Source organism: Bos grunniens, chromosome 17, assembly GCF_055505025.1.
Source record: "Bos grunniens cultivar Pamir isolate PY7600 chromosome 17, Bosgru_T2T1.0, whole genome shotgun sequence".
NCBI classification, from domain to species: Eukaryota; Metazoa; Chordata; class Mammalia; order Artiodactyla; family Bovidae; genus Bos; species Bos grunniens.
Window position 1 is genome coordinate 52,533,086 of NC_141181.1, and position 13,113 is coordinate 52,546,198.

Below are 13,113 nucleotides of genomic sequence, written 5' to 3' on the forward strand. Positions count from 1 at the left end.
CCAGTGGCTAAGACTGTTGTTCCCAACGCAGGAGGCCCAGGTTCAATGTTTGGTCAGGGTATTGGATGCCACATACTGCAACTAAGATCTGATGCAGGGAAATAAAATAATTTTTTACAAATATTAAATGTACTGTCTTAATCATTTCTAAGTGTGTTCAGTAGTGTTAAGTATATTTACAGTGTTGTGCAACCAATCTCCAAAACTTTTTCATCTTGCAAGACTGGAGTTCTGTTCCCAATAAACAATTACTCTCTATTCCCCTTCCTTCCAGCCCCTGGCAACCATTATTCTACTTTCTGTCTCTATGATTCTGACTATTAAGTACCTCATGTAAGTGGAATCATAAAGTATTCTTTCATGACCAGTTTATTTCACTTAATGTTCCTGAGGTTCATCAATGTTTTCATAATTCCCTCCTTTTTAAGGCTGATTAACATCCCACAGTATGGATAGATGACATTTTTTCTATCCATTTAGCTGGTGATGGACTCTTAGGTTGCTTAGACTTCTTGGCTCTTGTGAACAGTGCTGCCACATACAACATGAATGGGCTTCCCAGGTGGTGCTGGGGGTGAAGAACCTGCCTGCCAACACAGGAGACAAGCAGGTATGGTCCCTGGGTCAGGAAGATCCCTGGAGGAGGGCATGACAACCCACTCCAGTATTCTTGCTTGGAGAATCCCCATGGACAGAGGAGCCTGGCAGGCTACTGTCCATGGGTTCACAAAGAGTCGGACACAACTGAGCGACTTATGCACACATGTGCAACGTGGTTGTACAAATATTTCTTCTATTCTGCTTTCAATTCTTTTGGAATATGTACTTTTCTATCCTTTTAAATCACCTATGCCATAGGAATAAATGGTAGGAGGAAAGTTAATGTTAACTGTTTTTAATGAGTGGGTAAATGGAATTGAGCTTTTAAATGTTGGGAGTGAATTTGTTCACTTAAATGATGACCCAAGTTTTGGTGCATGTCTGTTCCTACGAGGTGAAGTGCATTTCGTAGAATAAGCTGTTATCACAGATCCGCGTGTCGCTGGTACTCTAAGGCACAGCAGTCATTAGACGCAAAGGTGAAAACAATCAAGCATCACAACTCAAAGGGAGCTGACCGGAGGTGACATGCCGGTGGGGTTGTTTGTTAGAGTGCTAATAAAGATTTTCTCTTTTAGGTTCTTAGAAAGTTGTCTCTGAAATGATATTGTCTTATCCTTTTGAATACAAATCTCTTGACCTGACTTAATTGTGAGGAGGAGAGGAAAGGAGCCCCTTTAGCTCCTTAGTAATATTCCTTTGACACATTTCTACTAACTCTTCAAAGAAGGAAAACCAGCTGAAATGTTTGCTTTAACAAACATATTTTAAGTCTTTGGGGTCAGTTTTCTCTCTCTCTCTAATTAGGCTGTATACTAGGTGGCGTGGTGGTAAAGAATCTGCCTGCCAATGTAGGAGACTCAAGAGAGTCAGGTTTAATCCCTGCGTAGGGAAGATGCCCTGGAGTAGGAAATAGCAACCCACTCCAGTATTCTTGCCTGGAGAATCCCATGGACAAAGGAGCCTGATGGGCTACAGTCCATGGGGTCACAAAGAATCAGACATGACTGAGCACCTGCTCACACCCTGAAGTGGAATGACTGGATCATAAGGTTATTCTAAATGTTTTTAGTTTTCTCAGGAACTTCCATACTGTTTTCTACAGTGGTTGCACCATTTTATGTTCCCATTAGCCCAAGAGTTCCAATTTCTCCACGTCCTGGCCAACACTTGTTATTTTCTACTTTTTGTGTGAGTGTGTATTTTTAAATAATAGCCATTCTCATAGATGCAAGGTGATATTTCCTTGTAGTTTTTATTTGCATTTCCTTATGATGTCAAGCATCTTTTTGGGGGAGGTTGCGAGGAGGGCTGTGCAACATGAGGGATCTCATTTCCCCAAACAAGGATCAAACCTGTGCCCCCTGCAATTCATACTGAGCTCATCTTTTCATATGCTTGATGGCCTCTTGGAGGGTAATCTGAAAGGTTATCTCCATGACTGTCAAATTTTAAAAATATGATTAAAATGCAATTATATACAAGATAATTATACAGTAAAATGCTTTATCAACCAAGCTGAAGATCTGGGGGACAACAAGAACTACCGTACTAGAGATTTCTATATAAGTTTCACACTAACGGAAGGTGTTTTTTTTCCAGTTTTACTGAGATAACTGACCCACAGCACTATATAAGTTCAAGGTTTATAGCATAATGATCTGATTTATGTCTATCATGAAATGTTTATCACAGTAAGTTTAGTGAACATTCATCATCTCATATGGATACAAAATAAAAGAATCAGAAAAAACATTTTTCCTGGTGATGAGAATTCCTAGGAATTACTCTCTTAATAACCTTCAGATATAACAGGCACCCCTAGTACTAATTTATCTTAATTAATAATAAGTGGAAATATGTGCATTTTGACTGCTTCCATTCAATTCGCCCATCCTGATTCCTCACCTCTGGTAACCGTAAGCCCGATCTCTTTTTCTATGAGTTTGTTTTTTAAATATTTATTATTTAATTTTCTATACTGATTTGGCTGAGCCTGGTCTTAGTTGTGGCGTGCGAGGTCTTTAGTTGCAGCATGCAAACTCGTAGCTGCAGCATGTGGGACTGAGTTCTCTGGGGATCAAACCCGGGCCCACTGCATTGGAAGCTCGGGTCTTAGCCACTGGACCACCAAGGAGGTTCCTGTTTGTTTTTGAAGTATAACTGACCTACAACACTATGTTAGTTCTTCGTGTACAGTATTATATTCGCTATTCATGTACATTTCAACATGATCACCATCACACGCATACTATCTTAAAGCAAACATTTAGCATCCCCTGCTAGGCACTGAGCTAAGTTCACTTCATTCTTTCAACAGCTCCTTGTGGAGTGTATTGTTGCCTTCCAGGGTGGAACAAGAGCTGCCCTGGAGAGTAGGTTGGAAGATTTAGTCTCCTTTAATGTTTCCCGTACCCACCCAACTGCATTCCTCCCCACACCCCCCATCCTCCACTCACCACCCTGAATAAACATTTCACCTAAGTTAAAAAAAAAAAAAGTGTTCTGCAAACACCAACTGAAAACAAGTGCTCCGGGCACCACCCTTCCTTCAACCAAATTCTTTTCTAAAGAACTTTGCCTCAGAGAGATGAAGTCACTGACCCAGAACTACAGGCATTTAAGCCAAACTGGGAAATCTCTCAAATCCTTGCTGTTTCTATGCAGGATTTAAGACCTGAACGTAATTTAGAGAACAGGAAGAAAGACATACTGAATGAGCCACTCAGGAAGTTAGTGATGCTGCAGGTAATCAGAAGAGCATGAGATTTACGCTGCTTGATGTACCAAAATAGGACCACTAGATATTTCCTATGGGTGGAATTAACCCCCAGAAACTTATGGTTCCATTTTTATAAAACGTGACCCACCCACTACTTCTGATTCCCACATCACTTTTTCCTCTCACCATGCATAGGGCATGACCTTACTTTCGCGCCTTTTTGCAGTCAGTTTGGTTTCTGCTTAAAGGCAGAGGGGGAAGAAAGTGCATCTCAGGGGATGAGTGTTTTTGAAATTATTTTTAAAACTTTGTATCGTGATACATCATTGGGACTTTTTGAAAAGCTTTGTTGTAGACAGTCTCTGTATGTTAATGACCCAATTCATATCTTGTTCCCAAACATGAACTTAGGGAGTTTCTTGTACTTCACATTTTGGAGATAAAAGTAGTTTATAATAATAGTAATCCTTGCTTCCTTGGTGGCTCAGTTGGTAAAGAATCTGCCTGCAATGTGGGGGATCCAGGTTTGATCCCCGGGTTGGGAAGACCCCCTGGAGATGGGAATGGCTACTCTCTCCAGTAAATCTGGCCTGGAGAGTCTCATGGACAGAGGAGCCTGGCCCACTACAGTCCATGGGGTTGCAAAGAGTCAGACATGACTGAGCGACTAACACACACACACACTGTGCACCAGAATTACCTAGAGGACTTGGTAAAACAGAGATTGCTGGGGCCCACATCAATGTTTCTGATTCAGTGGTTCAAGAATTTGCATTTCTCAAAAGTTTCCAGGTGACGCTGATGCTGCTGGTCCCTGAAGCACACGACGCATGCTTTAAGAACCTCCGCTGGCTTAAAAAGAAACAGGCCCCAAATGGAATCACTTGTGCTAAGTCCCATGGCAGAAATAAAAACTTTAATATCTCATTTCAGTTTCAGCTTCTCCAAGAGGTGGGACTTTAAACCAATCAGGCTGGAATTTCCTGATCATCTCTAGTACTCTGCTTGATAGATTCCCCACCTTTCCCCTAAAGGAAGGTAGCCTTACCGAAAATAATCCTTTATTTTGTTCATGACTTTCTGGTCTTATCCCCTCTTTCTGCCTTTAAAAATCTTCTATTTTGTACAGCTACTCTGAAACTATTTTCTATTTGCTAGATAGGATGCTAATTCATGACTCATCAAATAAAGCCATTGAGTTCTTCAAGTTTACTCAGTTGAATTTTTTAAAAAATGTATTTCATTGCTTCAGGTCTTATTTGATGCATCTTCAATCGTTGTTGCAGCATAAGAACTCTCTTAGCTGCAGCATGTGGGATTTAGTTCCTTGACCAGGGACTGAGCCCTGGCCCCCTGCACTGGGAGCATGGAGTCTTAGCCAAGGGACCAGTAGGGAAGTCCCTGATTTTTGTAAATACAGTTACAGCTGTAACTCAGAATTGTTTTCATAATTTCCCAACGGAGAGGGGGGTCATGATTATCTACTAACAGATGGTTCCAATTCTATGAGGGATCCAAGAGTTAAGATCATTAATACTTTATAATAATAAGAGCTAAGATCCACTGATGCTTCTGGTATGCTAGACATTGGATGAGGCACTTGTCAGCACCTTATCTTATCTAATCCTCACACCAAGTTTGGGGGAATTACTTTTATTTTTCCATGTTGACTGTAGGAAATGGGAATTTGGAGCGATTAGGGCATCTAACTTACGTACCAGCAAATAACAACTGTGAGGTTCAAGTTGAAGACTACTTAACTTCACAGCCCTCTTGATGACTGCACTACAGTCTTGGCACATAGTAGGTGCTCAGTAAATAAATGGTTAAATGAATGAACAAAAGAATCTTTTAAAAATAATATCTAAAGCCTAAATACTCACTGGAAGACATTTTGACATTGTAAAAGCGTCATTTACTAGGTTTCACCGTGTAGCAAAGGAGGGAAGATATGGCACCTCAGAGGATGAATTTCTAGAGAAGTTTCAAGGCAGAAGAAACTTTGAAAAGGACAGTGGCGGAGAAGAGATTCATACCAGCACTGGTGGCTGCGAATTCTAAAGGTAAGAAAGAAAGAAAGGTAGCCGTATTTAGTTCTTTCTGATAGCATTGTTCTGAGAAGTCTACGTTCCAAGAATGATGTTCTGTGGGTTTTAGTATATTCACAGAGTTGTACAACCATCACCACTGTCTAATTTTAGAACATTTTCATCACCCTGGAAAGAAGCTCTGTCCACATTAGCAGTCACTCCTCATCCCCCTTCCCCCACCCCACTCCCACCCCCGCCGGCTCCAGCTCTAGTCAACTACTAAACCGCGTTTGCTGTTGCGCACATTTCCTATACATGGAATCATACAAGAGGCATGTATGGCTTTGTGGCTGCCTTCTTTCACTCAGTAAGATGTTTTCAAGATTCATCCACATTGTAGCATCTGTCAGTGATTCATCCTTTTCCTCCTCACCAGCTCTTTACGGAGATATAAATTACCCAAAGGAAATACACAAGGTTAGGCATACAGTCCCCTAACATTTCACCTATGCATATACTCATGTGATTTCCACCAAGATCAAGACGTGGCACATCTTCATCACCTCAGAGAGTTTCCCCAGAGAGTTATCATGAATTAAAACCAAACCAAACCTGGGACTTCCCTGATGGCACAAGGGATCAGAATCAGCCTGCCCATGCAGGAGACACAGGTTTGATCCCTGATCCGGGAAGATTCAGAGTAGCCCCACACCACAACTACTGAAGCAGGCACACTCTAGGGTCTGCACGTCGTTAACTAATGAGCCCCTATACCATACCTACTGAAACCCACAGTTAAAGCCCCTGTGCCGTAACTACGGAAACCCTCTTGTAACTACTGAAATCCATAAGTAGCAGTAGTCACAACTCCTGAGCCCATGTGCTGCGACTACTGAAGCCCGTGCACCTAGAGCCCACGCTTCACAGCTAGAGAAAGCCCGAATGCAGCAATAAAGACCAAGCGCAGCCAAAAATAAATAAATATGGCAGTGCGTACATGTCCTATGGTGAGTGCGTACTTCACCAGAAAAAACTTATTTTACCATCTTAACTGTTTTTAAGTGTACAGTTCAGTAGTAGTAAGTACATTCACATTGCACAACCAAACTCTAAAACTTTTTCACTTTGCAGAACTGAAACTTCATACTTACTAAACAACCAGGCTTCACTCCCTGCTCCCCAGCGCCCCTGACAACTACCATTCTACTTTCTCTGTCTATGAATTTGTACACAAGATATCTCATATAAATGAAATCATATGGTTACTGATATTTTGGTGACTGGCTTATTTCACTTAGCATAAAGTTCTCAAGGTTCATCGATGTTGTGGCATGTGTCAGAATTTCCTTCCTTTTTAAGGTTGATTAATATTTCATTCTGTGTGTATACATTTTGTTTATCCATTCATCTATGGATGGACATTTGGGTTACTTCCACCTTTCAGCTATTGTGAATAATGCTGTTGGGACCATGGGTGTGCAAATATCTCTTAGAAATGCTGCTTTCAATTCTTCTGGATATGTACCCAGAATTGCTGGATCATATGATAATTCCATTTTTTATTTTTTGAGGAACAACCATATTGTTTCCCATAGAGGCTATGCCATTTTACATTCCCACCAACAATGCACAGGAGTTCCAGTTTCTACCCCATCCTCGCCAAGACTTGTTAGTTTCTACCTTAAAAAAAAAATTGCCAACCTAATGGGTGTGAGGAGATACCTCATTGTGGTTGTAATGAAATTAGTGATTAGCCATATTGAGCATCTTTTCCTGTGCTTATTGGCTACTTCTATATCTTTGGAGAAATGTCTACTCAAGTCCTTTGCCCATTATTTTTTAATTTTTTCATAGCAGCTTCAACAAAATGTAATTTACATACCATACAATTTTCCCAAAGTGTGAAATTCAGTGATTTTTAATCTATGCACAGAGTCATCACCCTAGAAAGAAACCCCATACCTCCCCCGCCTTAGGGAATCACTCATCTACTTTCTGTCTCTATGGATTTGCCTATTCTGGACTTTTCATGTAAATGGAATCAGACAACACAAGGTCTTTTGTGACTGGCTTTTTGACTTAGAATAATTTCCAAGTAATGAGTTGTGACATGTGTGAAATATTGTCTATGAAGGAAGCATCAGAGACTCCGTGCCAAAGGTTTTTCTTGTACCTGGTCCTGCAGGTACCACCTGCCTAGCACATTCATCATAAGCCGTATTTTGTTTGCACATATGGTTAAGGCATTCTTATCAGTTGGGGTGGTAGGAACCCTCTGCACATTCAAGTTCCCAGATCCTAGCCAAGGCCAACCTTGCAAGAAGTATTTTCAAATGATAGCATTCTTGGGCCTGCTATGTTAACTGTATTCTGCACAGATTTTTAAAAATATAAACCTTTAATTTCATATTGGAGTATAGCTTCTCTGGTGACTCAGTGGTAAAGAATTGTCTGCCAATGCAGGAGATGTAGGTGCAATCCCTTGGGAAGATCCCCTGGAGAAGGAAATGGCAACCCACTCCAGTATTCTTGCTTGAGAAATCCCATGGACAGAGGAGCCTGGCAGGACAGAGGAGTCCATGGAGTCACAAAAGAGTCGGACAGACTTAGCAACTCAACAGCAACAATAGCTGATTAACAATGTTGTGATAGTTTCAGGCGCACAGCAAGGTGACCCAGCCATACATTTACATGTATCTATGCTCTCCCAAATTCCCCTCTCATCCAGGCTCTGCACAGATTTTTAAAAACTATTTATTTATTTGGCTGTGCCTGGTTTTAGTTGAGATACTCAGGATCTTTGATCTTCACTGGGGAATGTGGGATATTTTTCTTTTTTTTAGCTGTGGCATGTGGGATTTAGTTCCTTGACCAGAGATCAAACCTGAGTCCCCTGAATTGGGAGCATGGAGTCTCAGCCACCAGAGCACCAAGGAAGTCCCTAATTGTAGTCTTTGATGCACAAGTTTTAAATGTTGATGTTGGCAACAAAAATTCAATTAACAATCAAGAAGAAAAAAGAATTTTATTCAAGTCAAACTAAGAATTATAACCCAAGAGACAGACTCTTGGAAGTCCTGAGAACTGTTCTGCCCATTAGAAAGCACATTATACACATTTTGGGGACAAAGAATCTTACATCAAAATGACATACTAAAAAGATATCTAGTCCAAGTATGCAGGCAGCAAGTCACCATGACTCCCTACAGCCCTACAGAGTTTGCAAAAAACACTATTTGGCCCAGGGTCAGGGTTCGGGGGAGCCATTCCTGTAGAATCTTAGTTCCCCAACCAGGAAATGGTAAACCAGTTGACCTCAGTTTAAGCACAGGTCTTAACCACTGGACTGCCAGAGAAAGGAATGCCAATCTTTCAAGAAGTTACTGGAATTCCCTGTTGTCCAGTGGTTGGGACTGTTTGATTCCACGGCAAGGGACCAGGATTCGATCCCTGGTTGGAGAACTAAAATTCTGCATGCCACGCAGTCAGGCCAAAAAAACACACAGAAAAGTTACATTGCTAGCATCAGAAGAAAGGGGAAAAAAACTGATCTTTGCAGTCAAGCAGGCATTCGCACCTTTGAGGAGGTCTGGTTAATGTATAATGTAAATACACCTTGCATATGAGGGAAGGAGGAGACCCAAATGGATAGAGAGAGATTTTGTGTTTACATTTTCTTGTCCCGCCTTAAAATGTGAATTTTATTTCATCAATGTAATCCGATTTATCTATTTTTTCTTTTGTTGCCTGTGTCTTTTAAGAAATCATTGCCAAATCCTTTGACATAAAGCTTTTTCACTACGTTTTCTTCCTAGAGTTTTATAGGTTAGGTCTTTGATCAATTTTGAGTTAATTTTTGTATAGGGTGTAAGGGAAGATACTTCACACTTTTGCATGTGGATATCCTATTTTGCCAATACCATTTGTTGAAAAGACTGTCCTTTCCCCAATGAATGTTCTTGGCACCCTGGTTGAAAATAATTTGATCATATATGCAAGGGTTCCTTTCTGGACCATCTATTCTATTCCCCCATTCCTTTTTATGAATGAATAATATTCCATTGTATCTGACAAATGATTCCATTCCATCCGACAAAAAGTGGTCCACTGGAGAAGGGAATGGCAAACCACTTCAGTATTCTTGCCTTGAGAACCCGATGAGCAGTATGAAAAGGCGAAAAGATAGGACACTGGAAGATGAGCTCCCTAGGTCGGTAGGTACCCAATATGCTACTTGAGATCAGTGGAGAAATAACTCCAGAAAGGATGAAGAGATGGAGCTAAAGCAAAAACAACACCCAGTTGTGGATGGGACTGGTGATGGAAATAAAGTCCAATGCTGTAAAGAGCAATATTGCTGTAAAGAGGATAGGAACCTGGAATGTTAGGTCCATGAATCAAGGTAAATTGGAAGTGATCAACAGGACATGGCAAGAGTGAACGTCGACATTCTAGGAATCAGTGAACTGAAATGGACTGGAAAGGGTGAATTTAACTCAGATGACCATTATATCTACTACTGCAGTCAGGAATCCCTGAGAAGAAATGGAGTAGCCATCATAGTCAACAAAAGAGTCCGAAATACAGTACTTGGATGCAATTTCAAAAATGACAGACTGATCTCTGTTCATTTCCAAGGCAAACCATTCACTATCACAGTAATCCAAATCTATGCCCCGACCAGTAATGCTGAAGAAGCTGAAGCTGAACGGTTCTATGAAGGCCTACAAGACCTTCTAGAACTAATACCCAAAAAAGATGTCCTTTTCATTATAAGGGACAGGAATGCAAAATAAGAAGTCAAGAAATACCTGTTGTAACAGGCAAATTTGGCATTGGAGTACAGAATGAAGCAGGGCAAAGGCTAATAGAGTTCTGCCAAGAGAACACACTGGTCATAGCAAACACCCTCTTCCAACAACACAAGAGAAGACTCTACACATGGACATCACCAGATGGTCGACACTGAAATCAGATTGATTATATTCTTTGCAGCCAAAGACGGAGAAGCTCTATACAGTCAGCAAAAACAAGACTGGGAGCTGGCTGTGGCTCAGATCATGAACTCCTTATTGCCAAATTCAGACTCAAATTGAAGAAAGTAGGGAAAACCACTAAACCATTCAGGTATGATCTAAATCAAATCCCTCACGATTATACAGTGAAAGTGAGAGATTCAAGGGATTAGATCTGATAGAATGCCTGAAGAACTATGGACAGATGTTCGTGACATTGTGCAAGAGGCAGTGATCAAGACCATCCCCAAGAAAAGAAAATGCAAAAAAGGCAAAATGGTTGTCTGAGGAGGCCTTACAATTAGCTGTGAAAAGAAGAGAAGCTAAAGACAAAGGAGAAAAGGAAAGATATACCCATTTGAATGCAGAGTTCCAAAGAATAGCAAGGAGAGATAAGAAAGCCTTCCTCAGTGATCAGTGCAAAGAAATAGAGGAGAACAAAAGAATGGGAAAGACTAGAGATCTCTTCAAGAAAATTAGAGCTACCAAGAGAACATTTCATGCAAAGATGGGCACAATAAAGGACAGAAATGGTATGGACCTAACAGAAGCAGAAAATATTAAGAAGAGGTGGCAAGAATACACAGAAGAACTGTACAAAAAAGATCTTCACAACCTAGACAATCACGATGGTGTGATCACTCACCTAGGGCCAGACATCCTGGAATGCAAAGTCAAGTGGGCCTTAGGAAGCATCACTATGAGCAAAGCTAGTGGAGGTGATGGAATTCTAGTTGAGCTATTTCAAATCCTAAAAGATGATGCTGTGAAAGTGCTGCATTCAATACGCCAGCAAATTTGGAAAACTCAGCAGTGGCCACAAGACTGGAAAAGGTCAGTTTTCATTCCAATCTCAAAGAAACGCAATGCCAAAGAATGCTCAAACCACCGCACAATTGTACTCATCTTACATGCTAGTAAAGTAATGCTCAAAATTCTCCAAGCCAGGATTCAACAGTACATGAACCATGAACTTCCAAATGTTCAAGCTGGATTTAGAAAAGGCAGAGGAACCAGATATCAAACTGCCAACATCCATTGGATCATTGACAACAGAGTTCCAGAAAAACATTCTGCTTTATTGACTATGCTATGTTGTGTGGATCACAACAAACTGTGGAAAATTCTTTAAGAGATGCGAATACCAGATCCCCTGACCTGCCTCTTGAGAAATCTGTATGCAGGTTAGGAAGCAACAATTAGAACTGGACATGGAACAACAGACTGGTTCCAAATAGGGAGAGGATTACGTCAAGGCTGTATATTGTCACCCTGCTAATTTAACCTATATGCAGAGTACATCATAAGAAACACTGGGCTGAATAAAGCACAAGCTGGAATCAAGATTGCTGGGAGAAATATCAATAACCTCAGATATGCAGATGACACCACCCTTATGGCAGAAAGCAAAGAAGAAGAGCCTCTTGATGAAAGTGAAAGAGGAGAGTGAAAAAGTTGTCTTAAAACTCAACATTCAGAAAACTAAGATCATGGCATCTGGTCCCATCATTTCATGGCAAGTACATGGGGGAAACAGTGGAAACAGTGGCAGACTTAATTTTGGGGGGCTCCAAAATCACTGCAGATGGTGACTGCAGCCATGAAATTAAAAGACGCTTGCTCCTTGGAAGAAAAACTATGACCAACCTAGACAGCATATTAAAAAGCAGAGACAGTACTTGCCAACAAAGGTCCATCTAGTCAAAGCTATATTTTTTTCAGTAGTCATGTATGGATGTGAGAGTTGGACTATAAAGAAAGCTGAGCGCAGAAGAATTGATGCTTTTGAACGGTGGTGTTGGAGAAGACTCTTGAGTGTACCTTGGACAGCAAGGATATCCAACCAGTCCATCCTAAAGGAAATCAGTCCTGAATATTCATTGGAAGGACTGATGCTGAAGCTGAAACTCCAATACTTTGGCCACCTAATTTGAAGAGGTGACTCACTGGAAAAGACCGTGATGCTGGGAAAGATTGAAGACGGGAGGAGAAGGGGACAACAGAGGATGAAATAGTTGGATGGCATCACCAATTCAATGGACATGAGTATGAGTAAACTCGGGGAGTTGGTGATGGACAGAAGGCAATGGCACCCCACTCCTGTACTCTTGCCTGGAAAATCCCATGGACGGAGGAACCTGGTGGATTGCAGTCCATGGGGTCGGGGAGTCTGACTTGATTGAGTGACTTCACTTTCACTTTCCTGCATTGGAAAAGGAAATGGCAACCCACTCCAGTGTTCTTGCCTGGAGAATCCCAGGGACGGGGGAGCCTGGTGGGCTGCTGTCTATGGGATGGCACAGAGTCGGACACAACTGAAGCGACTTAGCAGCAGCAGCAGCAGAAGCGACTTAGCAGCAGCAGCAGTAGGGAGGCCTGGTGTACTGCAGTCCATGGGTTCACAGAGTTGGACACGACTGAGCGACTGAACTGAACTGACTGAACATTCCATTGTAAGGATATACTTATTTTACTTATGGTAAGCCTAATAGTTTATCTACCTATTTAATCACAGGGTGTTGTCAGGTCTGGTAAAGCATCTGCCTGCAATGTGGGAGACCCAGATTCGATCCCTGGGTCAGGAATTCGATCCCCTGGAGAAGGAAATGGCAACCCACTCCAGTACTCTGGCCTGGAAAATTCCATGGACAGTGGAGCCTGATAAGCTACAGCCCATGGGGTCGCAAAGTCGGACATGACTGACCGACTTCCCTTTCTTTCTTGCCCAAGGGCTTGCTTTAGACTA